General features: G+C 52.9%; 1 protein-coding gene across 3 annotated transcripts in view; it reads left to right on the top strand.

Moving 5' to 3' along the window:
• The window catches only part of ADRA2B (adrenoceptor alpha 2B), a 115,249-nt gene that overhangs the window by 51,365 nt on the left and 39,970 nt on the right, over positions 1-23,914 (top strand). For 2 of the 3 annotated variants that reach the window (XM_045004198.1, XM_045004199.1), the window contains exon 3: positions 737-852. The gene's annotated coding sequence lies outside the window, so the exon portion shown is untranslated. Of the gene's footprint in view, positions 1-736; positions 853-15,133; positions 15,189-23,914 lie in introns of those variants that run through there. The other variant, XR_006576728.1, reaches the window with a different exon arrangement.

The following is a 23,914-nucleotide window of genomic DNA, read 5'->3' as shown; positions in this document are numbered from 1 at the left end:
TCACACGCCTTGGATCCATCTGTGTTTGGACTTGCCCCAGGCAATGTGGAAAGGGGACTTAGCTGCCTCTGCAGCACTATCCTCTCCTCCCCTCCCCTACTCCCCAGCTTCCAGATAGCCCTGTATGGTCCATGCAAGTGTAGGAGGTGGGCCATAGGGCCGGGACATCCTTCTGGGGAATATGTTGAAAAGAGAGTACGACCTGAGGCTCTGCTTAACCTCCTGGAATCCCCTGGACACTGGGGAAGCCCATTAAGGAGTGTGCCGGGGCAGCAGTGGGCAGGAGAACCCCAGGCAGCCTGACTCGGACAGAGCTGGCCTGCCAGGGAGAGGCTCCAGAGCTTGGTGTAGAGGCACCAGGTCTCCACCCAGACCACACTGGCCTCTAGTGGATCTGAGAACTCCATGGGGGTGCCACACTGGCTGTGCCAGAGATCCTCACTCTGCCAACAGAAGGACTAGGGGAAGCCCTCCTGAATTTGCCCCCAGGACTCCCCTCCTGTTAGTTTTATTTTTTTTTATTTTTTTGTTTTTTTGGTTTGCTTGAGCCTAGGATGTTCTGGGCAAGAGTAACTCGCACTGGGGCCAGTTCTAAGCACCCAAAACCATGTGGTGAGGTCAGGATCTGTGCCTGACACCCACCGTGCCATGGCCGGGGACCCACTTCTGCTTCCTCGTGACCCTAAACACCCCCTCCTTCCTGTGCAGCTCACACTATTTTCTTCCTCCTTTGCAGGCAAGTTTTGTTCCTGTATCCTCAGCCCCCACTGGGGCACTGGAGGTCCTGATCACAAGAAGCATCTGAATCAGCCAATCGCATGTGGAGGTGGCAGTTCTCCCACGTGCTCCAAGGTACCAAACCCTTTCCATTGCATCTGATTTTTCAAAGACATCTAAAGATGTTTGTGGTTCTGCTAAGTCTTAAATCCCCATAGATCCTTCCTGGGATTCGTTTCTCAGCATCAGCAAAACAGCTCCGCGTTTGCTCTTCTCAGGAACACCTCGCTCTTCAGAGATGCTCAACAAAGCACTCTTTTTGTGCACTGCCATTCCCAGCTGGCTATCTGCTGCCCTAATTAGAGAGGGGGCCAGAGCCTTTAAGCTTGAGGGCCAGATCTGAGCATTCCCAAAGTTCAGAGCACCTAACACCTGGTCGCAACTTCAGACACCGTGGGACTGAATTGAGTCCGGGATCTCTAGCACCACAGCTGTTAAGAGTGGTCCCTCAGGCCTGGTCTTTAAACATTAGATTGACCAAGCAACATTGCTCAGGGCTAGCTTTTTAAATTCACACTCTGCATGACTGAGTTAGGTCAACCTAACCCCTAGTGTAGAAGCATTTAGGGTGACCTCTAGCTGGAGAGGTGGGTTAGCTAGGTTGATGATGGAAGAGGTTTTTCCAGTGTAAGAAGTGCCTACACTACATTGTTAGGATGGCACAGACCAGGGGTACTGGCACAGGGGGAACATGGCCCCATCATTTTTAAAACAGGGAGGGTTCTGCCCTTCCACTTCTTATTTGCTGCAAGGGTGAGCAACAGGGGAGGTTGGCAGAGAGGAGCAAGTGGGGGTGGGGCCCCAGTTTGGGCCCCAGTGGTCCCCCCCACTTTTAAGGGGCTTCCATTGCTCCTAGCACAGACATACCCTAACTCTGGGTGACTCTGTTCTGAGAGACTAATCGCAGATAGCCAGGGGCTTATCAGACAGTGTTGAGCTCCCACCCATCCAGTCTGAATCAAATGTCCTTTCTGTGATTTGCCAAGTGCCCATAGCTGACCGGAGGGCAGGGCAGGAGTGTTCGGTTTTGTGTGATTAGAAAGTTGGCAGCCCTAATGTACACATGCTGGTCATTGATTAGAACGGAACCTGGGCCTTTTCAGCAGGGCTGATGTGGGGGGGAGCCGGTACAAATTACTGGGGCCCGGCGGTCCAGAAGGGGGCCCAGATTCGTCGGCCCTGTTTAGCCGGTCTGCCCTTGCTGGGGGGCCCGAAAATTTTTTCATCGGGGCCAAACCTGCTCTCAGTGGCCCTGTATAAAGCAGATGTTGCTCCCACTTGAACAGACAGTCTCTCCTTGAGCTGGGAGATGGTAGCGGGTTGTGTAGTTGCTGGGACCAACCACTAGATGGAGGTGTGATGAGATGCCCTGAAAGTCTGATCCAAAGCCCAGCAAAATCCAGGGGCGTCTTTCCATTGAACTTACTGGGGTTTGGGCCAGGCCCCAGAGCCACAGTGCATGTGAATCCTCGCACTGACGTTGCATGATAGGCCTTAAGAATCTGGCACTAAAGCACGTATCCGCTTTTCCTTATAGTGCTCAGAGCCCACAGGCAAGGGCAGTGCCAGGGACCCGTGTGAATAAGTTATTAATCTGCAAAAACAGGTGCATGCTGACCTAGGCTTCAGTGCCAATGAGCCTCATTTGATCACCTGCCAATCACCTCTGTTACCAGGGAGAGTTATGATCCCACCTCTCAAACTGCAGCTGGCCAGGACATTGATATTGATCAATAGCAGGAGGGTGATGGAAACTCAATTAACTTTTAAGACTCTTTACTCCTGAGGCAACACAAAGCCATGGTCTGATCCCTACCATAGGATAAAAATTAAGCCTGCTTAATGCAAACCAGCTCAGTTCTCTAGCTGAAATCCAGAGGCAAAAGCTGCCTTTTAAACTTGATTTTTTTTTTGGTGCCACTTGAGACCCCTTACTGATGCCTGACTTTTCAGAGGACCAATACTCAGCCCTTTCTAAAAGTTGGGGCCCTGTGGGGGGTGTGTGTGTGGGGGGGGGGATGTGGGGGTGTCTTAGGCATCTAAAATCACTAGATGGCTTTGAAAATTTAGGCCCTAGTCTTTCAGTCCAGTCACTGTCTGAAAATTTTATTCCCCCAATGACTCAAGCTGTGGGGATGGCTTTCATGGTAGGACCCTTCTTCAGAAGCTATTTGAAATTTGCCCCAGTTTCTGCTCTTGGATGAGACCTCACCTGCCTTGCTGCTTGTCCAAAGCAGATGTGTTCACTCACGGGTTTTAATTTTTCTGTTGCGTTTTGCCTTGGGTGGCCCTGGGAGTTTGCGATTCTTGGAAAAGACATGCGCAGAGTATTATCACAAAGTGCGTTGCAAACCTTTGTTAAACCTCACAGTGCCCTGTGAGTCAGGGAGCTGAGGCTGGCTTTAAATGGCTTTCATCTAGCAAATTAGACAGGGTCAGAAATTGAGCCCTCAACTCCTGTGTGGGATCTAAGTTGGTGATGCTAATTCACTAATTTAATTGTAGCTTGTTTCTGAGTGGCTAATGCTTGAATGCAGCCAGCTCTTGGGATGGGGGGGTGGGGTGGACTATGGGTTGTGGAGTGAGATAAAGGAGGGCTTGGGGGGGGCTAATGGGGAAGCAGAGCAGGGGAGGAGAACTCCAGAGTTCTGCAACCCACTCTGACCTACTGCTGAGCTCTGGGCTGAATTCCTTATGTAGCTGGTCTGTTAGAAGTACTCAGCCTGGCCAGCAGGGAACCTGCAAGGGCAGGGGTATGTGGTGGTGGTGGTGGAGTGTGTGGCTGGAATGGAGACATGAGAGGACTTGGAGTTGTGTGTGGCATCATGGGAGGGTCCTACCACCCCCTGGTGTTCAAAAATCCTAAGGCAAGACCCTTGAAATCATGAGATCATTAGAAGCAATTGAGATCTGTTTTTAATGTGCTTTCTCTCATTCTGAGCTTGTAGAGAATGCTTGAGTTTTGTTTGCAGGCTTGTCTCCATAACCACAAGGCCTAGAAATGTTTTTAAAACGAAAGCTGAGATTCTTGCAGAATCACATGGCTCCAGGAGATGGGGCTTTAAGAAAAATCCCCGAATAGCAGAGGGCTTGTGAGAAAGCAGTAGCTCTGGGTTCGGGAGATGGGGAAGCTCTCTTCTATGGCAATGAACACTGGAAAGCTGCAGTGCTGCTAAGGGTTACCTGGATCACACCTATACTAGGTGTTTGTCTGAGCTAGAGATGTCAAGCTAAGCTCTCAACTTCCTAGAACTATTGGTGAGGGGAATGTGGGTTGAAGGATATGCTAGGATTGGGGTGCTCTGGGGCTGGAGCACCCACAGGGAAAAATTGGTGGGTGCTCTGCACCCCCCAGCAGCTCCCCACCCCCCAGCTCGCCTCCTCTTCACCTCCTCCCCTGAGTGCGCCGCCGAGTCCTGCTTCTCCCCCCTCCCTCCCAGCACTTACGCCACAAAACAGCTGTTTCGCACAGCAAGCGGTGGGAGGGAGTGGGAGAAGGAGGAACACGGCATGCTTGAGGAAGAGGCGGGGCTGGGGCAGGGATTTGGGGAGAGGCCCAATGGGGACAGGGATGAGCACTCACAGGCACCAAGGAAAGTTGGTGCCTGTGCTAATGACCGAGATTTGGGTTGTGGTGGATAATCAGCTGAGCAAGAGCTCCCAATGCGATGATATAGCCCAAAACTTAAAAGGCTACTGAGATTTGTTGGCTGAATAAACAATGAAATCTGGAGTAGGAGTAGATAGGATTCCAGTCCCGAGTGACTAATACAAAGGGAATAGCCTGTGTCCTGTCCTGGTGTCAACAGCTCAAGGAGGATGTTGATAAATCGGAGAGGGGTCAAAAACAGCCATGCAAATGATTAAAGGATTGGCGCAAACCTGATTTCTAGTGACTAGTGCCTGGAGTCTCTTTAGCTTAACAGAGAGAAGGTTAAAGGGTTGCTTGATCTGTTTAAGTACCTACATGGGGAAGAAATATTTCATAATCAGCTCTGCAGTCTACCAGACAAAGGTATAACAAGATTCAATGGCTGGTAGATGAAGTTAGATACATTCAGACTGGAAATAGGTGCACCTATTTTTTTAAACTATTTAGGAAGCTTGAACAAGTTTACAAATCCCCGCAAATATCAAATAAAAGGATCATTACAACAGTCTCTGTTTTAAAGATGCATTTTAGACACAAATATGGTCATCAGATCTTTCTGTTTAACAGGGTGTTACCATATTGGAGCAGTGTTGTCGCTAGTGATTTTATTTAGTTGAGTGAAATCTTGATGTACAGATTTAACAGTCCAGGTGGGTCTGAAAAATGTTAGGCTTAAAAAAAACAAACCCAAACAAAACAAATAAAAATTGGACAGGTATCCTGGTTCTTCAGCAGGTGAATGTACTTTGTCTGTGAACCGAATAAAAGGGAACCAAATATCTAAGTATCTACCTGTCCTCTGTCTACGTTGCTTGGTATGTAAATGGTGGGTTAACTTTCCATAATTTCCCGTAATTTTTTTGGAGCTATTTCTTGATGGTTGGGCTCTTTCCCCCTCCCCCCCCCCCAATGAGAGGCTATCAGTACCTGAGCAGCTACCAATGGGTGAGAGATTAATTCTTCGTTTCCTGTTGTAAGGCCTTTTTTACCAGGAAGACCCATCCTTTGGTAATAAAATCCAACAATTTGTGCCCTCTGATTACAGATTGCATTCCAATACTCTAACTGGACATGTCCACCGTATATGCATACAATCTCCCCTCTCAGCACAATTTATCCCCCATTCAGCTTCTCTGGTTTTTAACTTACCTGGTACAAGGTACCATTTGAAACTGTATCGTTTAAGAAATGTTTTTATTGTGCTTTAGACTGAGGTTGCTAGTCCTTTTTTTTGGTAGCTCAAACCCCCCATTCCTCTGCTTCCTTTTCCCCCAGGGTGTTATATATGGATGCTTTTTAATTAGGAAAGTGGTCTGCAAGGATTGACAAACTTTTTTCCTAAATGACCAGGTACTGTTGTTTCCATTAAAGTGAGCTTTCTGTGGAGCAGGTTTCTGGGAAGTTGAGGAACATAATGCCTGACTTGAAAGTACTGGTACCAGGGGATGGTGGGCCAGGTCAAGTTAGTTTTGATCTCTAAGTTAGAAAAGTTTCTTTACTGAATAGCTGGCAATAAGGTGTAAATTTTAACAGGGAGGGTTATCAAGCACTGGAACAATTGACCAAGGGTTGCAGTGACTTCTCCATCACGATCAGTCTTTACATTCAGATTGAACTACTAAAGCATCTCTTGGAAAAACATCCACTCAGGAATTAACAGGGCCACCCAGAGGATTCAGGGGGCCTGGGGCAAAGCAATTTTGTGGGCCCCTTCCATAAAAAATTGCAATATTACACAATACTATATTCTCGTGGGGGCCCCTGTGGGGCCCGGGGCAAATTGCCCCACTTGCTCCCCCCCACGGCGGTCCTGGGAAAAATAAACCTTCCGCATCTCAGCACAAACCCAGTTTTGAGAGAATTTCTTTACAAGTTATCACTGGTTCTCAGCCTCAGCTAGTGCTAAAAGGCACTAAAGCTCATTAAAAGGGTTGGACAAATATTTTCCATCAACTTTTTTGGATCGAAAACTAGGGGGTTTTAAAAAGCAGAAAAATCACGGACAATGTCTGCTTTCCTTAAAAATTTGTTGGTTAATTTCAAATTTTCAATAAAAATCTGCCAAAACCTGAATATGATTTGGGGTTTCAGAAGTGTGTGGCCAAATATTTGCTGCTTGCTCTGTTTGATTGTTTAAAGAAACAATAAAAACTTCTGATTAAAAAAAATCCAAAACTTCTGAACCACCTCAGTTTGTGACCAAACACCTGAGCCCCTCCAGTCAGAGATTTTTTCCAGGTTTCTAATACTCTGCTGGCTTCCTTGACTCATATCTGTCTCCATAACTTTGGGTTCATTTAGGTTAGAACATAAGAACAGCCATACTGGGTCAAACCAAAGGTCCATCCAGCCCAGTATCCTGTCTACCGACAATGGCCAATGCCAAGTGCCTCAGAGGGAGTGAACCTAACAGGTAATGATCAAGTGATCTCTCTCCTGCCATCCATCTCCACCCTCTGACAAACAGAGGCTAGGGACACCATTCCTTACCCATCCTGGCTAATAGCCATTAATGGACTTAACCTCCATGCATTTATCTGTTTCCTAGAGACTGGCTCCATGGGGTCCCTCACAAACTGGAGATGGTTACTGTGGGTTTGTCTTTAGTATAGCTTATGTACATACTCCACGAACTGAGCATTTGAGCTTGGTCCAGAATCTGGGATGAGCCTATGCTGTGAAAACTGAAATGCTCAAAATAGCACATGCATGTAAATGGACACAGGGTGCTTAAATTAACCCAGGGGTTCTCAAACTGGGGGTCAGGACCCCTCAGGGGGTCACAAGGTTATTATTGGGGGTTGCGAGCTGTCAGCCTCCACCTCAAACCCCGCTTTGCCTCCAGCATTTATAATAGTGTTAAATATATAAAAAAGTGGTTTTTAATTTATAAGGGGGGTCACACTCAGAGGTTTGCTATGTGAAAGGGGTCACCAGTACAAAAGTTTCAGAACCACTGAATTAACCCCTCTGAAGCCTCAGGGAATTCAGGGTGGGGGGTCTCCCTTGGTAGGGTTGGGAAGGAGGTAGGTGGTGTAGGATATTGCTCTTCTCATGTGATCCCTCCCCCAGTGGCTAATTTTAAATGAAGCTACTACCCTCCCCTGACATGAATCTCCCTATGGCACTGAAATTAAATATAGACTCAAATGTCAAATTATAGAAGTGAAAGGGATGGTAGCCCTAATGGAAAAGCAAACAGCTTGGCTCTTCTGCAAGCCTCAAACTGCTGAATGAGCTTTAGGTTTGGGAGGCACAGCCTTCCCTACCAGCCTGACCCTGCCACCTATCCAACACCCACCCACTTCCTGCCCCCAACTGCCTGGCCCCCTCAATCCCTGACTCATACTGCTCCTTGTCCCCTCACCATCCCCCAGAGATCCCCCCCCAAAGAGCTCCAGTAGGGCCTGAGCTCCCTCCACTCAGCCTACAGCTCGCAGCCCCGCCCCCTTACCACACGACCGAGCGGGGAGGAGCTCAGGCCCCTCCAGAGCCATGGTGCAGCGCTGTCCAGGGACGCTCCTGGATGAGCTGAGGCTCCGGGAGAGGGGTGGAGGCGGGGTCGGGCCGGGGCTGGGGAGGGAGCCTCAGCCATTCTCATGGGGGTCTTTGCGGAGCCCAGGGCCTGAGGCAAATTGCCCCACTTGCTGCCCCCTCGGGGTGGCCCTGGGAATTAATCCAGGGAAGTTCTCTGGCCTGTGCCAGGAGGTCAGACTAGATGATCACTGTGGTCTTTTCTGGCCTTGGAATCTATGAAGAGAAACACTTTGCTGTCTTTAGATCTGGTACCTGGAGGAGAGAACTCCTTCAGCAGCTGGCTTCTTTGTTTCGTTCTTACAGTAGAATCCACAATCTCCTAAAGGCAGGATGAGACAGAGGCTTGAGACTATGGTGTTAAACTAGATAACAGCTGTCTGTTTTCTGGGCACCTTAAGGCTTCAATTTCCTCTGTGCCTCAGTTTGCTGCCTGTACAGCAGGGCTGAGATCACTGCCTTGCTGGTGTGAGGGTCCGTATGCTAACACTTGTGCAGTGCTGAGGTACTGTAGAAGTAACATACTGGCTATTCATTGGAGGTATCTATTCAGTGTTGGGGGGGAGGGATGGTCCCAGGTTGGGGCTTGATGCAGGAATTGGTGGCTGAAATCCTCTGGCCTGTATCAGACTAGATCATGGGAGAGCAAGCTGCATCCAGCCCTTCAGATGTTTTAATCTGGCCCTTGAGCTCCTGCCAGGGAGCAGGGTCTGGAGCTTGTGGTGCTCCAACCAGGGAGCAGGGTCAGGGGCTTGCCCTGCTCCGCACATGTCACAGCTCTGCATGGCTCTCGGAAGCAGCGGCATGTCCCCCTTCTGGCTCCTCCACACAAAGGAACGGCCATACTGGGTCAGACCAAAGGTCCATGTAGCCCAGTATCTGTCTACCGACAGAGGCCAATGCCAGGTGCCCCAGAGGGAGTGAACCTAACAGGCAATGATCAATTGTTCTCTCTCCTGCCATCCATCTCCATCCTCTGACAAACAGAGGCTAGGGACACCATTCTTACCCATCCTGGCTAATAGCCATTTATGGACTTAGCCACCATGAATTTATCCAGTCCCCTTTTAAACATTGTTATAGTCCTAGCCTTCACAACCTCCTCAGGTAAGGAGTTCCATAAGTTGACTGTGCGCTGCGTGAATAAGAACTTCCTTTTATTTGTTTTAAACCTGCTGCCTATTAAACACAGGAGCAGTGCCTGTGGATGGAGCAGGGTGCAGAGATGCCTGGCTGTGCCTCTGCGTAGGAGCCCGAGGGGGGGGACATGCAGCTGCTTCTGGGAGTTTCTTTGAGGTAACCACTGCCTGGAGCCTACGCCCCTGAGCCCTTTCTGCACCCCAACCCTGATTCCCCTCCTGCCCTCTGAAACCCTCGTTTCCAGCCAAGAGCACCCTCCTGCACCTCCAACTCCTCATCCTCAGTCCTACCACAGAGCCTGCACCCCCACCCAGAGCCCTCACGCCCCCCCCCACCAGCCCAACCCTCCCTTTTGTGAGCATTAAGGGCCCACCATACAATTTCCATACCCAGATGTGACCCTCAGGTCCACCTCTGGACTAGATGATCACAATGGTCCTTTCCTGGCCTTAGTCTGAGAAACTTACCCTGGGCGCAAACCCTAGCCAGCTCCCTACAAGATCTGAACAGTTCTATAGCCTCTATCATCTGCTGAACCTGGATGAAGTCTGCTCTGGTCTCCTGTGCTGCTACCCTGCATCCTTGCATGCCGCATCTTGTCCAGCAGAGCAGCTGGGCTAAGCCGTTCCCCTCCCTCAGGGTCCTCTACCGCTGGTGTGAGTGGCGAACAGCAAAACCGAACGGTGAGCCTAATCTCTCGCCAGTGGAAGCTGTCCTCTGCTGTGGACCCCTGGGACTTTCAATCTTGTGATTGTCTGGAATGTAGGGGAGGGGATTGGATTGGTGCATTGTCTACTTTAACCCAGCACCGAGGGGGCCAAGCAGCATTTGGGTAGGATACCACGCTGATGCAAGGGGATGAGGGATGTGGGGTCGGTGAGTGGTTTCCTCTTCGCTCGCAGCCCCTGCCAGGTTGCCGAGTGCCTGGGGAGTGGGTGCCTGGGAATAACTAGGACTATCTGGCGAGATCTCCCTGCATTTGCCTCTTTTCTACCCCTGCTCTTCGACATTGTCAGCGGGTAGGCAGCTGATCTGTCACAGGGTGGGGCTGGGTCAACCAGGGCCGCCCAGAGGATTCCAGGGGCCCGGGGTCTTCGGCGGCGGGGGGCCCTTCCCTTCCGGGACCCGCCGTCGAAGTGCCCCGAAGACCCGCGGCGGGAGCCCCCCGCCACCGAATTACCGCCGAAGCGGGACCCGCCGCTGAACTGCAGCCCGGTCTTCGGCGGTAATTCGGCGGGGGGGGGTCCCCGCCACGGGTCTTCGGGGCACTTCGGCGGCAGGTCCCCGAACGGAAGGGCCCCCCGCCGCCGAAGACCAGGCTGCGCTTTGGCGGTGGGTCCCACTTCCCCTCCGCCCCGGCCCCAGCCTCTTACCCCCGGCTCCCTCCTCACCCGGAGTCTCAGCGCCTCGCCCGACAGCTGCAGCGTGTCCCCGGCGGGGCCTGAGCTCCGTCCCGCTCAGAGACGCGTGGTGAGGGGGCGGGGCTGGGAGCTCCACGCTGAGCGGAGGGAGCTGAGCTCAGCCCGGAGCTCGCAGCCCCGCCCCCTGACCACGCGGCTCTGAGCGGGGCGGGGCTCAGGGGCCCCGGCGGAGACTAGGCGCTTGATGCGCTGAGGCTCCAGGAGAGGGGTGGAGGCGGGAGCCTACGCTGTTCTCTTGGGGGCCCCTGCGGGGCCCGGGGCAAATTGCCCCCTTTGCCCCCCCCTCTGGGCGGCCCTGGGGTCAAACCCCCCCCATTTAAAGGGCGAGCCCCCCCATACTGCTGACCTCCTGTGGCATGTCCATCCTCCCCCTTGCAGCCCTGGTCCCTCTTACTCAGCCATATCCCTGCCCTCCACTCTCCTTCCTGTGCACCTCATTCCTTGGCCCTGCTCCTAAAAACAACCCTCCTCTCCTGCCTGCCTGGGATTAATGTACCTGTATTCTGCTGGCTGAAGGGAGACGCACCCACTGTTAACTCCCATATCTACCTAGGGTATGGATCTGGCCCTGTCTTCACGGTCTTTGGACACCTCCTGCTCTCTCACGCACGTCTCCTCGGGGAGGTGACGTGTGGTGTATGATCATCCCCGTCTTACAGCTCAACTGCAGAGATACTTGGTGACTTGCTCAAGGCCACATGAAGTCTCTGGCGGGGCTGGGATTTGAACCCATATCTCTGTGTAGCGCCCTAGCCACCGAGCCATCCATCCTGTCTGTCTGGATGTGGGGGGTAGCGTGGCACTAGCAGATGCTGCTCTGCCCTGAGAACAGGATCATAAATGCATGGGAATGGCCAGTCGCACCCCCTTTCACTCTCTAGTGTGGAGGAAGGCTTGAAATGGCTTCCATTGTGTTACCTGGCCGGCCGGGGGCCCTAGAGAGCAATGGGAGATGTTCCCCTCCCTGCCTCCCACCCACCATGAGTTGCTTTGCTGCTTTTCTCCAGGCAAGGCAGGACCCTGTCTCTCCTCTCTCACTTTGAGGTCAGCCAAGCGGTCAGCACGCTACGACAGCTTTGTCCCTGCGTGTCCAGCCACTGGAGGGAAGGACCCTGCAGGGCATAGACTGGAGAGTGGGATTGGAGGGTGGGGAGTGGATCAGAATGGCCAGACACAAACCCTGGGCTCAGCAGTGCAGCCTTTTCCATGTTAGTGTAACCAGAGCAGATAGAAAATATCCTACCTGGATAAAGGCTGGCTGAACGTGCATTCACGATCTCCTCCTGCCTGGGAGCCATCTGCTCCCCCCGCCATCCTTGCTTTGCCTCTATGTCCTTCGGTAGCTTCCTGCTCCCATCCATGGGACCGCAAGGCGGCCTGACCCATCATTCATCCAGGATCTGCTGCATTTAAGCCAAAGTCTGTGCCACGTTTTCCAGGTCATCCTGCCTCAGTTTCCCCATCCATGAAAGGGGAATAGATCTTGCTTCTGTCTCAGGGGAGGGAAGGAGGAAGAGCTAGTTCAGGTCTCAAACGTGTTCTGCTTGACGGGCACAGCCAGACTCTGCAGGACCTCCCCTTTTCTCCCCCCCCTCCCCTTTTCCTTTAAATGACCGTTTCTAGTGTCACGGTCATGGACTAGACTCGGCTTTGCCTTCCTGAGTCTGCAGCCAGCTTGAAATGCTGGCGTGCACAGGTGGGAATGCCCATGTCCGGATTCCTCTCACTGGAGAGCCAACTGAAATGGAAACACCACTTGTGACCATTGCATTGCTGATCATGTTAGCAGAGGGGAAGGGAGTGGGAATTGCTGGGGAGCGGGTGGTAAGGAGAGAGGATGGGGAAGGGAGACACGGCAGAAATCTCCCAGTTGGAGAGGGTCGTACATTTCCACTGAGCTGCACTGAAGGTGACCGTGAGGTGCTTGATACCTAATAGTAACTAGGGGGTGAATTACAGCATAGCTTTGTGCTATCTTCCTTGGGCATTCTGCTGGGGATGGAGGGGGCAGAGTGTGGAGTCCTAAATGTATGTCCCACCTCTTCACTAAAAGTGAAATCCTTCCTCTATCCCTGAATGAACTTGGTCCCCTTTAGCTAATGGATTGTTGGCCAAGTGGTATAACTGGAGCGCTGTGACATCATGGGATCATTACAATGACAGCTGGGAAAGGACCATAGGGTCAGCTAACTCCATCCTGCTGTCAGGGGCCGGCCTGCTCCCTATGGGATGTTCCCTAGGGCTTTGTCCTGCAGTGATCCGACCAACAAGGCTTCCGCCCCTTCGCTTGGGCGAATCCTCTCCCCTAGGAGATGCTGCACTTGAGAAGCTTGGCTGGATGCTCCGTCTAGGTTTCCCTTCATTTAATTTCCTACCTCCCTTTGTATAACTCTAAATTCCTCTTCCTTCTCTATAGCAGCCCCCTCCCTCTGCTGGAGGATGGTTGTAGGATCCCCACTGTAGGCATTGCTCAGCTGACCCAAAGCCTGGCCCTGGTGCACCCACCCTACCCCACTGGAGTTGGCGTTGTGTGGCTTTGGCGCAGATGGCGGAGCAGAGATCAGGGCACAGAACAAGGACAGCCATGATACCAAAGGGCTCGGCTTGAACCCTGGCATGATCCCCCTGCACATGGCACTATGCCCGGGTGCATTTGGCCCAATGAGATTTGTGGGGCGGAGGTTAGAATGGACCCTGCTCGTTCTTGTCCTGTTTTCTCGTGGGCTGAGTACAGCTGCCCAGGCTTGTCTGAGTCCCTTGTCTAGTTCTGCCAGAGGCAGGGCTCTCCTGGGTAAGGCTGGGGTGCAGGAGGGAATGTGACGTGGGGGGTAACTTGCCCACCAGGGCCTGCATTGGTCCTGCTCTCGGGATGAGCAGATCTAGCTGTCCATGGGGTGTCCTTTTTGGCCGTACTAGCTGCGCTGATAATCCCCCTCCACACAGGCTGTAAATATCTGAGAACAAAGGCTCAGTGCTCCTTTCCTTCCATCAACATGCCAGTGCAGGGATCTCAGCAACCAGTGAGATCAGAATCGGGCCCAGGGTGGAAGGTGTGGGTGGGCTGAAATCCTAGCACCGCTCTGCAGTTAAATGGCTGTGGGACTCCTCCCGCTGCTTGTGTCTTTTCCCCTGGGCTAGCATCCACCTGGGGAGTGAGCGGGGTAATTTTATCCCTCTAGTGCGTCCGGGCCATTTATCCATGGAGCTGAGCTCACTCTAGATGCTGCTCTCCTGGATGAGAGGAGTTGCTGCTGGGGACAGAGCATGGGCGAAGCCGGCGCTATAGTCTCCCCTCCCACTTCCCCCGTCCTGTGGGGATAAACCGAATTCAATCCAGCACCTTCCCAAATGCTACATTCTCCATCGACCCGCCCCCCCGCCCCCACATGCTTAGCTCAGGCTGAACAGGCGCTGTGCAATTCTTGTTCCTTGGTCTGTCCCTGTGTGGCCGATTTCCCCGCCGTACCCACACACAGCGGCAGTAGGTGTGAGTAAAAGCTGCCTGACTGCATACCCCGCCAACACAAGCCATAAAAAGCACAAGAACAGGCAGCTAAATTGTTTAATGCCCTTCCTGGTTTCCCTTTTTCAACCACTGTTCCTGTGGTCCTGCCACCTGTTAGCTGATCTGGGTGAAACTCCAGCTGGCCAGGCCACGTAAGGAGGATTAGCTCTTTGCGTGTTTAACACTGGCCTGGAGCTGAGGCCTTCTTTATGCATGTGGGGTGGGAGTGGGGGGGGGAGTGCACTTGTTTGTATTACAGTAGCAGCTAGCAGTGCTCTGATCCTGGAACGTTTTACTCTGTACAGTCGCAGGTTTGAATATGTCCTGTCTGGAGTGCTGTGCAATGACTGCTGCACTTCAGGATGCCTATACTGCATGGTGATGGGGGTTGAGTGCAGAGGGTAAGGGTCGTAGTTCTCAGGGCTGGTTGGTGAACGCACAGGTGTTGGAGGCAGCTGGTGGTGGTAAGAACCTGGATGCTGGGGAAGGGGGTTTTGAGCTGACATTGGGGCACAAGGGAAAAAGTTTTGGGACGGGGAGGAGGGGCGGCGTGGTAGTGCTCTGCCTGCATGGCTACGAGTGACTGGATAGAGTCCGCTTGGTGCGCCAGGATGCTTAGCAGCTGCTTTGTGCTTTTTCTCCTGGCCACTGCGTTTCTCTGGCAGATCCTGCTTTCCCTTTCTCTCCAGTCCTGCAGGTTTTTACTCTCTCTAGCAGAGTGATCAATAACTGTTTTCAGCATGTCTTCCTTGGTTTTTCGCGGCTTCTTCCTGAGATTTTTGTAGCCTCTGTGGAGTGGTGGAGACAGGCAGTCCAGCAGTCAAGGTCGCTTTTGGAAAGGCAAAAATGGCAACAGTTAACAGGGGTAGCATTGTTCATAATCTCATCCAGACAGTAATTCCCACACACTGAAGGAGTTTACAGTCTTCAATTTAGCATACTTTTCCCAAACCAAAGAGAGCACACACAACCCAACAGGAGCCATGAAATGGTGAGTAAGGGGGACGGATTGCTTCAGGGCTGTGCAGGGGTTTCTGTGCGTTGGGGACAGCAAACAGCTACAGGGGGCATCTGCACTGAACAGTCTCCTAACATTTTCCACAGGAGTTACTCCTGGAAGATATCTCGCTGCTGCGGGTCACCAGGGAAGAGCGGGAAGGTCTTCTACAGCAATGAGGATTCCGCCCTGGCCCCTATGCAGCTTGCCTGTGTGCAGCAATGGTCCCCCCACCCCTCGCAGCACAGTGGCGCGGACGCGTTAGCCTGACTGGGACAAGGACCACAATGGCTCTCCCTATAAACTTGTGCAGGCGCATTGCCCACGCTCTGGCTGAAACTTTTGAGGAGATTACTGCAGCAGATTACCGCGACGTGATAGACTACATCAATGGGCTATTCCACATCTAGGCAGGCATGCATGCAGCCCTAACCCCACCTCCTCTCCCGAAACATTTCCATGCTGAAAATAAAAGCCGCTTACCGGTAACCCGCTCCTCTGCTTGTCCTTCACCAAGTGCTGGCTGCTGCAATTGGCTACCTTCCTCCTGGCTTGAGAAGAGCTCCTGGCTGTATGCCTCCAGGGACGCTGGGGTGTCTTCCCCCATCCCAGTAGCTTCACTCTCGGTTTCCTCCACTCCTCCTCCTGCTCCTGTCCCCCACCCGGCTCAGAAGTGTCCATCGTGGTCGTCGGATTGGCAGTGGGATCACCCCCAAGTATCGTGTCCATCTCCCTGTAAAAACGGCAGGTCGTGGGGGCAGCGCTGGAGCGTCGGTTTCCCTCGCGGGCTTTGCAGTAGGCACTCCGCAGCTCCTTCACTTTAACCCTGCATTGCAGTGCGTCCCGGTCATGGCCCCTTTCCAGCATGTCCTTTGATACCTGGGCAAAGGTATCATAATTCATACGGCTAGAGTGCAGCTGTGCCTGCACAGCTTCCTCCCCCCAAACACTAATGAGGTCCAGCAACTCGCCATTGCTCCATGCTGGGGCTCGTTTGCCGTGAGGAGGCATGGTCACCGGGAAAGGTTCACTCCACACCTGGCTGAGCAAACAGGAAGGGGATTTTTAAAATTCCCGGGGCATTTAAAGGGCTGGTCACCTGAGGCCAGGGCAGTAGAGTGCAAACTGATGAGCAGAGTGGCTGAACAGGAATTCTGGGATATCTCCTAATACCCTGGAGGCCAATAACAGCGCTGGTGTGTGTCCACACTTGACGAGCAGCGCTGGATCACCAGCGCTGCAATCGCTACACCCCAACCAGACCAGGTGTACAGCCAGCGCTGCAGCCAGGGAGTTGCAGCGCTGCATGTGCCTTGCAGGTGTGGACAGTTACTAAGTTGCAGCGCTGGAAAGCCTCCACCAGCGCTGCAACTCTCAAGTGTAGCCAAGCCCTAAGTTGTTCAGCCACCACATTCCACTGCAGAAGTAGGTGCATTGCAGGGATGGGAACTGTAACCCCGCTGCAGTACAGTGTGCCTATACAGTTTGCACAATCCTTTCGTCCAAACCTCAGGCTCTAACTGGATGAAGAGGCACTGTCTGAAATCCCAAATTCATTATTAGTTCTGCTGTTTTAATTCAGTTTCAGAGACTTCCCCTTATGTTCCCCTGGGGTTTGACTTCTGGGCTCACAGCTTTATGCTGACAGGGTGTCCAAGTGAAATGTGGATGGTGGTGGTGGTGGGGGGGGGGTTTAAAGAGGTGAGAAAGACAGAGCTACACGAGAGAGCAGGAAGGAAAGAGAGCTCAGGAAAGGCTAGAGAAAGACAAAGGACATATTGTATTCCTTTTGTCTTTGTAAGTAGGGTGGGGGCGCTGTGTTGTGTACCTGTGAGCATGAGTTGCTTGGTGTGGCTGCTGGATTGCATATCATAGAAACATAGGGCGGTGGGGGTGTGTGACTAGCAGTGGGGTGTGTGTGTGTGTGCGCGCACGCGCAACTCAAGTGTGCATTTGCCAGGGTGTCTGATTGTGCAGGGGGTGGCCCCGATTCAGCAGAGTTTTTGAGCACATGGATTGTCCCACTGGTTTCCATGAGCCTCGTTATTTATTTGTGGCAGGGCCTAACAGCTTCATGGGAGATCAAGCCCCCGGGGTGCTGGGTGCTGTACAACCACAGAGCGAGACGGTCCCTGCCCCAACAGCTGACGTCCTAAACAGACAAGACAAAGAATGAAGCCTGGGGGAGAAAGAGGCACCAAAAGGTGCTGTGACTATCACACAACAGCAGAGCTGGGATTAAAACCCAAGTCTTCATGTTTCCTATCCCCTAGGCTACATAGCTTCTCCCTGAGAGTCTGCATTAGCAGCTGTTAGAAGTGGTAGTCAGGGCATTAGCCTGGGTGCGGAAGAAAGCCCAAGGAGCAATTCCTGCTCTGCCACAGACTTCCCACATGACCCTGGGCAAGTCACTTAGCTTCTGCTTGCCTCATATCCCCATTGGACAGAGAGGGAAAACAGCCCTGCCCTGCCCGTAGGGGCGTGTGAGGATAAATACCCTAGAGACTGAGGAGCTCAGGTACCTCAGACAGGCACAAGTGCATGCCGGGCTCTGGGAGAGGAGCTAGCCCCTGCAGCGTGGCTGAGGCGGGCTGGCTGGCGGTTGGCAGCTGCAGCCCACTAACGCTGAATCACGCCAGAGGACCATTGCATTGCAGCAGGAGAGGGGGATGGGCGCGGCTGGGTCTAGGAGGTGCCATAGAGGGGCAGCACGTTGGCACTCACGTGTTGTTATCCATGATCCAACAAGGCCCAGGACACTGAATTTTGGGGGAGAGGGAGCTGTACGCAAGCATCCCCTTCCCCCCACCATGGCTAACAGAGCCAGAGTGCATGGCTTGGCTGGGATCTTTGTCCAAGTGCAGCAGGAGATGCTGTTACGGCAGATGAAGGCAGGCTTGGCCAGGTGGCAGATGGAACAGAGCTGCCGGAGCCAGGGCTGTCAGTTTGATCTATTTAAAATCAATGCTAGGCTCACAAGAGCAAAGAGGTTGGGACAAGACAAACAGGGAGCACAGACGATAGTGGGGGCCCGATCCCGAGCAGCAAACTCCCATTCAAGTGGCCAAGCCCACCAAGTGGCCAGGGGGAGAAGAGGCTGCTCGGATCTGGCCCAGAGAGAACAGGTCAGACAAGGGGAGACAGGAGAGCGGGTGGGGAAAGATCAAAATGAGACCAAGAGCGACAGATAAAAGTAAAGCGGAGAAAGCAGAACAGAAGTGCCGGGGGCCAAGGGCCGACTCCTACACATGTAGCTGCTCTGAAGAAAATGGCAGAGCCAGAAGCTGAAAGCCCGACCCCTCCTGCAGCAGGGAACAAGAGCACTCCCACCGCTAAGTGCCCTTTCAGAGCCCTGATCAAAGGGGTTTCGAAGCGGGAGAGCTTTTGGAAGTGAGTGCGGGTGGGGCTGGGAGTGCCCAGAAGCCTAGGAACGTAGGGCTGGACCCTGAGAGCTCATCTCCATCCATTTCCCTGCATTGAGACAGGACCAAGTAAATCTGCACCAGCCTGGACAGGTGTTTGTCCAGCCTGTTCTTAAAACCTCCAGTGCTGGGATTCTCCAACCTCTCTTGGACAGGGGCGCTTGAACAGGGGGGAAGGGGTTATGGCTTGGGCACCGGTGGGTACCCACTTCTAGGGAGCTTCTGCCCTTGGGAGCTATTCCAGTGCTCAACTATCCTTAGAGGTCAGAAGTTTCTCCTGCTCTCTAACCTACATCTCCCTTGCTGCAGATGAAGCCCATTGCTTCTTGTCCTACCTTCAGTGCACCTGGAGAACTGACCCCTGTCCTCTTTATAACTGCCCTTAACAGATTTGAAGACTTCCTAGGTTCCCCGTCAGTCTGCTTTCCTCAAGCCTGCACAGGTCCGCTGTTCACCTTTTCCCTCACAGGTCAGGTTTTCTAAACCTTGGATCATTTTGTTGCTCTCTCCAAGTTGTCCACGTCTTTCCTAAAACGTGGCACCCAGAATTAGACACAATACTCCAAGTGAGGCCTCACCAGTACCGAGCACAGAGGGACGATTACCTCCCCCGTCTCATATACGAGAGTCCCGTTAACACACCCCAGACTGAAATTAGCCTTTTGAGCAACCGCATCACATTTCTGATTCATTCCATTTGTGACACACTATCGGCCCGGACCCTTTCCCGCCATACTGCTGCCTACCCCATTTGCAAGTTTCCTCCCTTTGAGCCTGGGGTTCACACCCAGGGCACAGGCAGCAGAGCCGCAGCTGCTGTTCAGCTTCCTTGGGTTTTCCTCCAGCAGCTGAGAGCAACGTTCTTTTCAATATGGGGCTAGAGGCTGTCACCACCCCAGAACGGGCCAACGAGCGCAGGAGAGGTGTCTAATTGGTACCAGTGCAGCTACTGCCACCCCCACGGCTTTCCTGTTGGCTATTCCTGGTGGGTCTTAATCCAGTTCCTAATAAACCCACCCAAGGAGCCTCCTAGAGGGTCTTCCAAGCTGGAGCCAAACGAGTGGCATGTACTATCCAGTCCTGCTTTATGAACACTGGATGTGGCCTTTTGGTTAGGCCCCTGGCGGTGGTGCCGGTAGCCGTGAAACTCTTGAAGGTGGGCAGCAAGGATGCTGGTCTCCCTCCCAAGATCAGGAGTTCCCCTGCTTTCTTCACCCACCAACGAGCCTGCCTTCACTTTGGAGAGGTTCTCATCAGGGTGAAATGCCCAGGCTTTCATCCCGTAGGACAACTGAGGTGCAGCTTGTGGCCTGACTCGAGTCACGTTCAGGCCCGAGTTACTGGGAACCCTGCAGAACTGAACGGTCCCTCCTAGCCTCTTAAGCTATTAAATGGGGGAGTGGATGGCGAGACTTCCTCCTCCAGGCTGAGAACCCACAGACTCACTTCACACAAGCCGAACAAGCAGCAGCGAACCTGGACCCTCAGAGAGTCGTAAACCCGCGAGCGAGTGGCAGAAGGTTCCACCTCCCAGCCAGTACAGTTGCACGTGTGAGGTCAGACAGGATCCAGCAGCCTGGCCCTTCGCACAGCTGGTGTGAAATGACAGCGCAAAATGGACTTCAAAGGATTGATAGGAGGAAACAGAGCCTTATGGACCATGCACCCTGTCCCTGCCACCTCGCTGTCCATCTTCTATCTTACACCCGGCACCCAGCCTTAACCGAATTAGCTAATTCAATTTCTCCCTGCACTTCACTTGATTTTGCTGCATACTGTATTTGCCTAAGGAAATTTAATTTGACATTGTCAAACCCCCAATACCATACCTGCTTTTTGCTGAGTCAGACGCTCGCAGCTGGCGACGCTTCCCCGGCCGCAGAACAGGACAGCGACGTTGCTGCAGCCAGAACCAAAGCAAATAAAAGGCCTTGTCAGGGGACTGGATACCATTCCCATCCCTTTAAAATCAGCCACAAGCACTCGAAGGCCGCAGCTGTGTCTTGAGAAGTCTCTTTCTACCGCACCGTGGCAAGGTCAAGGTGTTTATAGCCATACTCCTCATCATGGTAGTAGATCCATGCATGAAACAAAAAAAACCCCAGTGTAATTTCAGTGCTGGAGATTTTAAACACCGCAGTGTGAATTTTATGGTGGGGAAAGTGCCAGGTGATTGCATCGGTGGCAGCTAGCCATCCCAGCTGAGACCTGGCCCCGTTGTGTTGGGTGCTGCACATGGGGTGACCAGATGTCCTGATGTTATAGGGACAGTCCCGATTTTGGGGGCTTTTTCTGATATAGGCACCTATTATCCCCCACCCCCTGTCCCCATCTTTTACACTTCCTATCTGGCCACCCTAGCTACACAGTCAGAGCCAGTGCCTGCCAGGAATATATTTACAATTGAAATAGACAAAAGTGAAAGAAGCAGAAGCCCAGAGATGTGTCCAAGGCAGTGCCAGGGCTAGAACTCACATCTCCGGAGTGCCAGTGCTATACCCAGCCTCCCACTAAGTGGCAGTTCTGAAGCCTTGGCTCCCACAGCAGCAGGGCAAGCTTCTGGTGCATCTTCCCTTCCAGTGCTGAACAAGAGACCATGCCACTAACGGAGAGAAAGCCGCTCGGTCTCCAGGCCCCATTCATCCTTGGTCTCCTTGCTGAGACTGGAGCAAGTTCTCAGTCATGGCAGATGACAGAACAAGGAGCAATGGTCTCAAGTTGCAGTGGGGGAGGTCTAGGATGGATATCAGGAAACACTATTTCACTAGGAGGGTGGTGAAGCACTGGAATGGGTTACCTAGGGAGGTGGTGGAATCTCCTTCCTTAGAGGTTTTTAAGATCAGGCTTGACAAAGCCCTGGCTGGGATGATTTAGTTGCTGTTGGTCCTGCTTTGAGTAGGGGGTTGGACTAGATACCTCCTGAGGTCCCTTCCAACCCTGATATTCTATGAAGTTACTGCCAGCTGCAGTGGGGGCTTGCCTGACTCTGCACCTGCCCAATGTGACGAAGGCTGAGAACTGGCAAAAATTCATCTCAGCTAAGAGCACCTGATGGTTGTTCAGCTTCTAGGCCCAGGGCAGAAATTGAATCAGCGATTTAGGAATCTAGCAAGTTGTCTACCCCAGGGCTTCCCAGCTCAAAGCAAGTCAGTCCCAAACCAGTTTAAGAGCCTCCCACCAGCAGCTACACCAGTTTAACTAAACGGGTCAAGTTTCTGTGTAGACAAAATTGGACTTGATTAACTCCCACTGCCTGTGATGGGAGTGGGAAGGGGCCCTCGGTACAGAGAAGATTCAAAACTAGCGATTAATATTTCTGCTCAATTAACCTCTCCCCTCTGCCTCACCAGTGCCTATGTCGAGATGTAAACAATTTACACACAGGCAGACTGAGAACACTGTGTGTGGATGGGTCAGGAGTCAATTGAGAGTCGTAATGAGAGAGCGGCTGAATTCAAGCCCTGGGATTGGGCCAGCCTTTCATTCCCAGGCAGCTCTGGCCAAAGCCACAGAGAAAAAGGAAGAAATAAATTCTCAGCTTGTCTCTCACTAATGAGACCTGTCTCCGCACACACAAGCCCTCCCATGGCCGGAGATTCAGCCACACTTTATGGGAGATAAATGCCTGCTGCGCGCAGACAGCTCTGCAATGATGAATCATGCTGGAGATCACCCCAGCTCCAGCAATCAGCCAGACCCAGGAAAGAAACAACACACAGCAGCCTTTGGCTCCCAGCAGAGCAGGGTTGGGCATGGGCAGAAATTGTGGCCTTAAAAGGGCTGAACTCCGGTAACTCAACTCAGCACCCAGCCAGCACTCGCATGTTTGCTTTTCGCGCTGCATCATTAGGATATGGCCCCCCCATGAAGGGAGTGCAGGTCATGGCAGCCCTGGGGAATGACCCTAGCTGAGAGACCGCGCCCCCCGCATGCCCAGCTCTGCCCCAGGAGCCCCGCACAGGGTAGGGTGGGGTATTCTTATGGCCTGGCTATTCTGCGCTCTTGTGAAGCCCCGTAGGGAGCTTTGAAGCAGAGGCCCAGCATAGGGCTGCCCTGGGTGAGCCAGCCCCTGCATTGTGAAGGTGCAAACTGCCTTTCCTGTGTCAGCAGAGGGGTGAACCCCTCCTCCCTTAAGGCTGAAAATAGTGGAAACACAGGGGGCAGCATGGAAGGCTGCAGAGTTGGTGAAGCTGCCAGGGTGCCGGGGGGGTGGAGCATGGGTGAATGCTTCGCCTCACTCCTCAGAGTGGAAAGAGACCAGATAGGATTCAGGAGACCTGGGTTTAATTCCTGGCTCTGCCACTGGCCTACTGGGTGACCTTGGGCAAGTCACTGCACCTCTGGGTGCCTCAAGCTGCCCCCTTCCCCCCCTCCATCTGTAAAGGGAGGGATAGCTCAGTGGTTTGAGCATTGGCCTGCTAAACCCAGGGTTGTGAGTTCAATCCTTGAGGAGGCCACTTAGGAATCTGGGGCAAAAATTGGTCCTGCCAGTGAAGGCAGGGGGCTGGACTAGGTGACCTTTCAAGGTCCGTTCCAGTTCTAGGAGATTAGTATATCTCCAATTATTACCTTTAAAACAAGGAGGATTCTGACTGCCTTTGCAAAGCGCATCAAGATCCTGCTCCCTAGCCGGGCATCCAAGGCGCTGCAGTTGTGAAAATAATTCAAGAGGAGAAGCACTACAGGAGTGCGAGGCATTATTATGGAGGAGCAAGTGGCAGCACCACTGTTAAGGCCGCGTTGAGCCCCCGATTTGAAACAGAGCTGGGGGAAGGGTCTTGCTAGTCCCCGAGGGAACAGTGGCTGCTGGTTTGCCACAAGAGCACTGGAGAGACCAGATGGCCTGGGTGCGTGGTTCCCACAGCAAAGGGTTTACTCGAGTGTCTGCAGAGGAAAGGTTACAAAGTCCTGTCCCGCCCTCCCCGTCATTCCCTGCTTCTTTGGGTTCTTCTAGCCCCAGGTCTGAGGGGACACAAGGCCTGCAAAAAAAAATCTCAGCCGTGGGCAGCTGTTGTGCTGAGCCCACTGCTTATCCTACTGCCCAGCCTCACCGTGTTTCCTTGAGCTTTCCCTGGCTGTACGCACCTGTCGTCTCTTGCGCTATACTAGGACTGTAATCCTAGTGCAACGTTTTACTAGGGCGTTGGGACAGGAAGCGGAATGACCCGCACCCTTCCGTCCCCTTCCCACAACCCACAGCGGCAAAATGGGACGAGGTGCTCTGTGGGATAGCTGCCCACAATGCACCTCTCAATACAGTGCTGCAAATGCTGCAAGTGTGGCCACACTGCAGCGCTGGTAGCTGTCAGTGTGGCCACACACCAGCGCTGTTCCTACACAGCTGTACGACCAGCGCTGTAAACTCCCAGCGCTGCAACTCTCCAGTGTAGCCAAGCCCTTAGTGTGGGAAGGGAATTTCACCAGCCTGCAAGTTGGGAGGCAGAACGTGGCTACCCCAGCGGGAAT

The sequence above is a fragment of the Mauremys mutica genome, chromosome 2, assembly GCF_020497125.1.
Source record: "Mauremys mutica isolate MM-2020 ecotype Southern chromosome 2, ASM2049712v1, whole genome shotgun sequence".
Lineage (NCBI taxonomy): Eukaryota > Metazoa > Chordata > Testudines > Geoemydidae > Mauremys > Mauremys mutica.
Note: the sequence above shows the minus strand (reverse complement) of the source record. Positions and strands in the feature narration are given on the sequence as shown.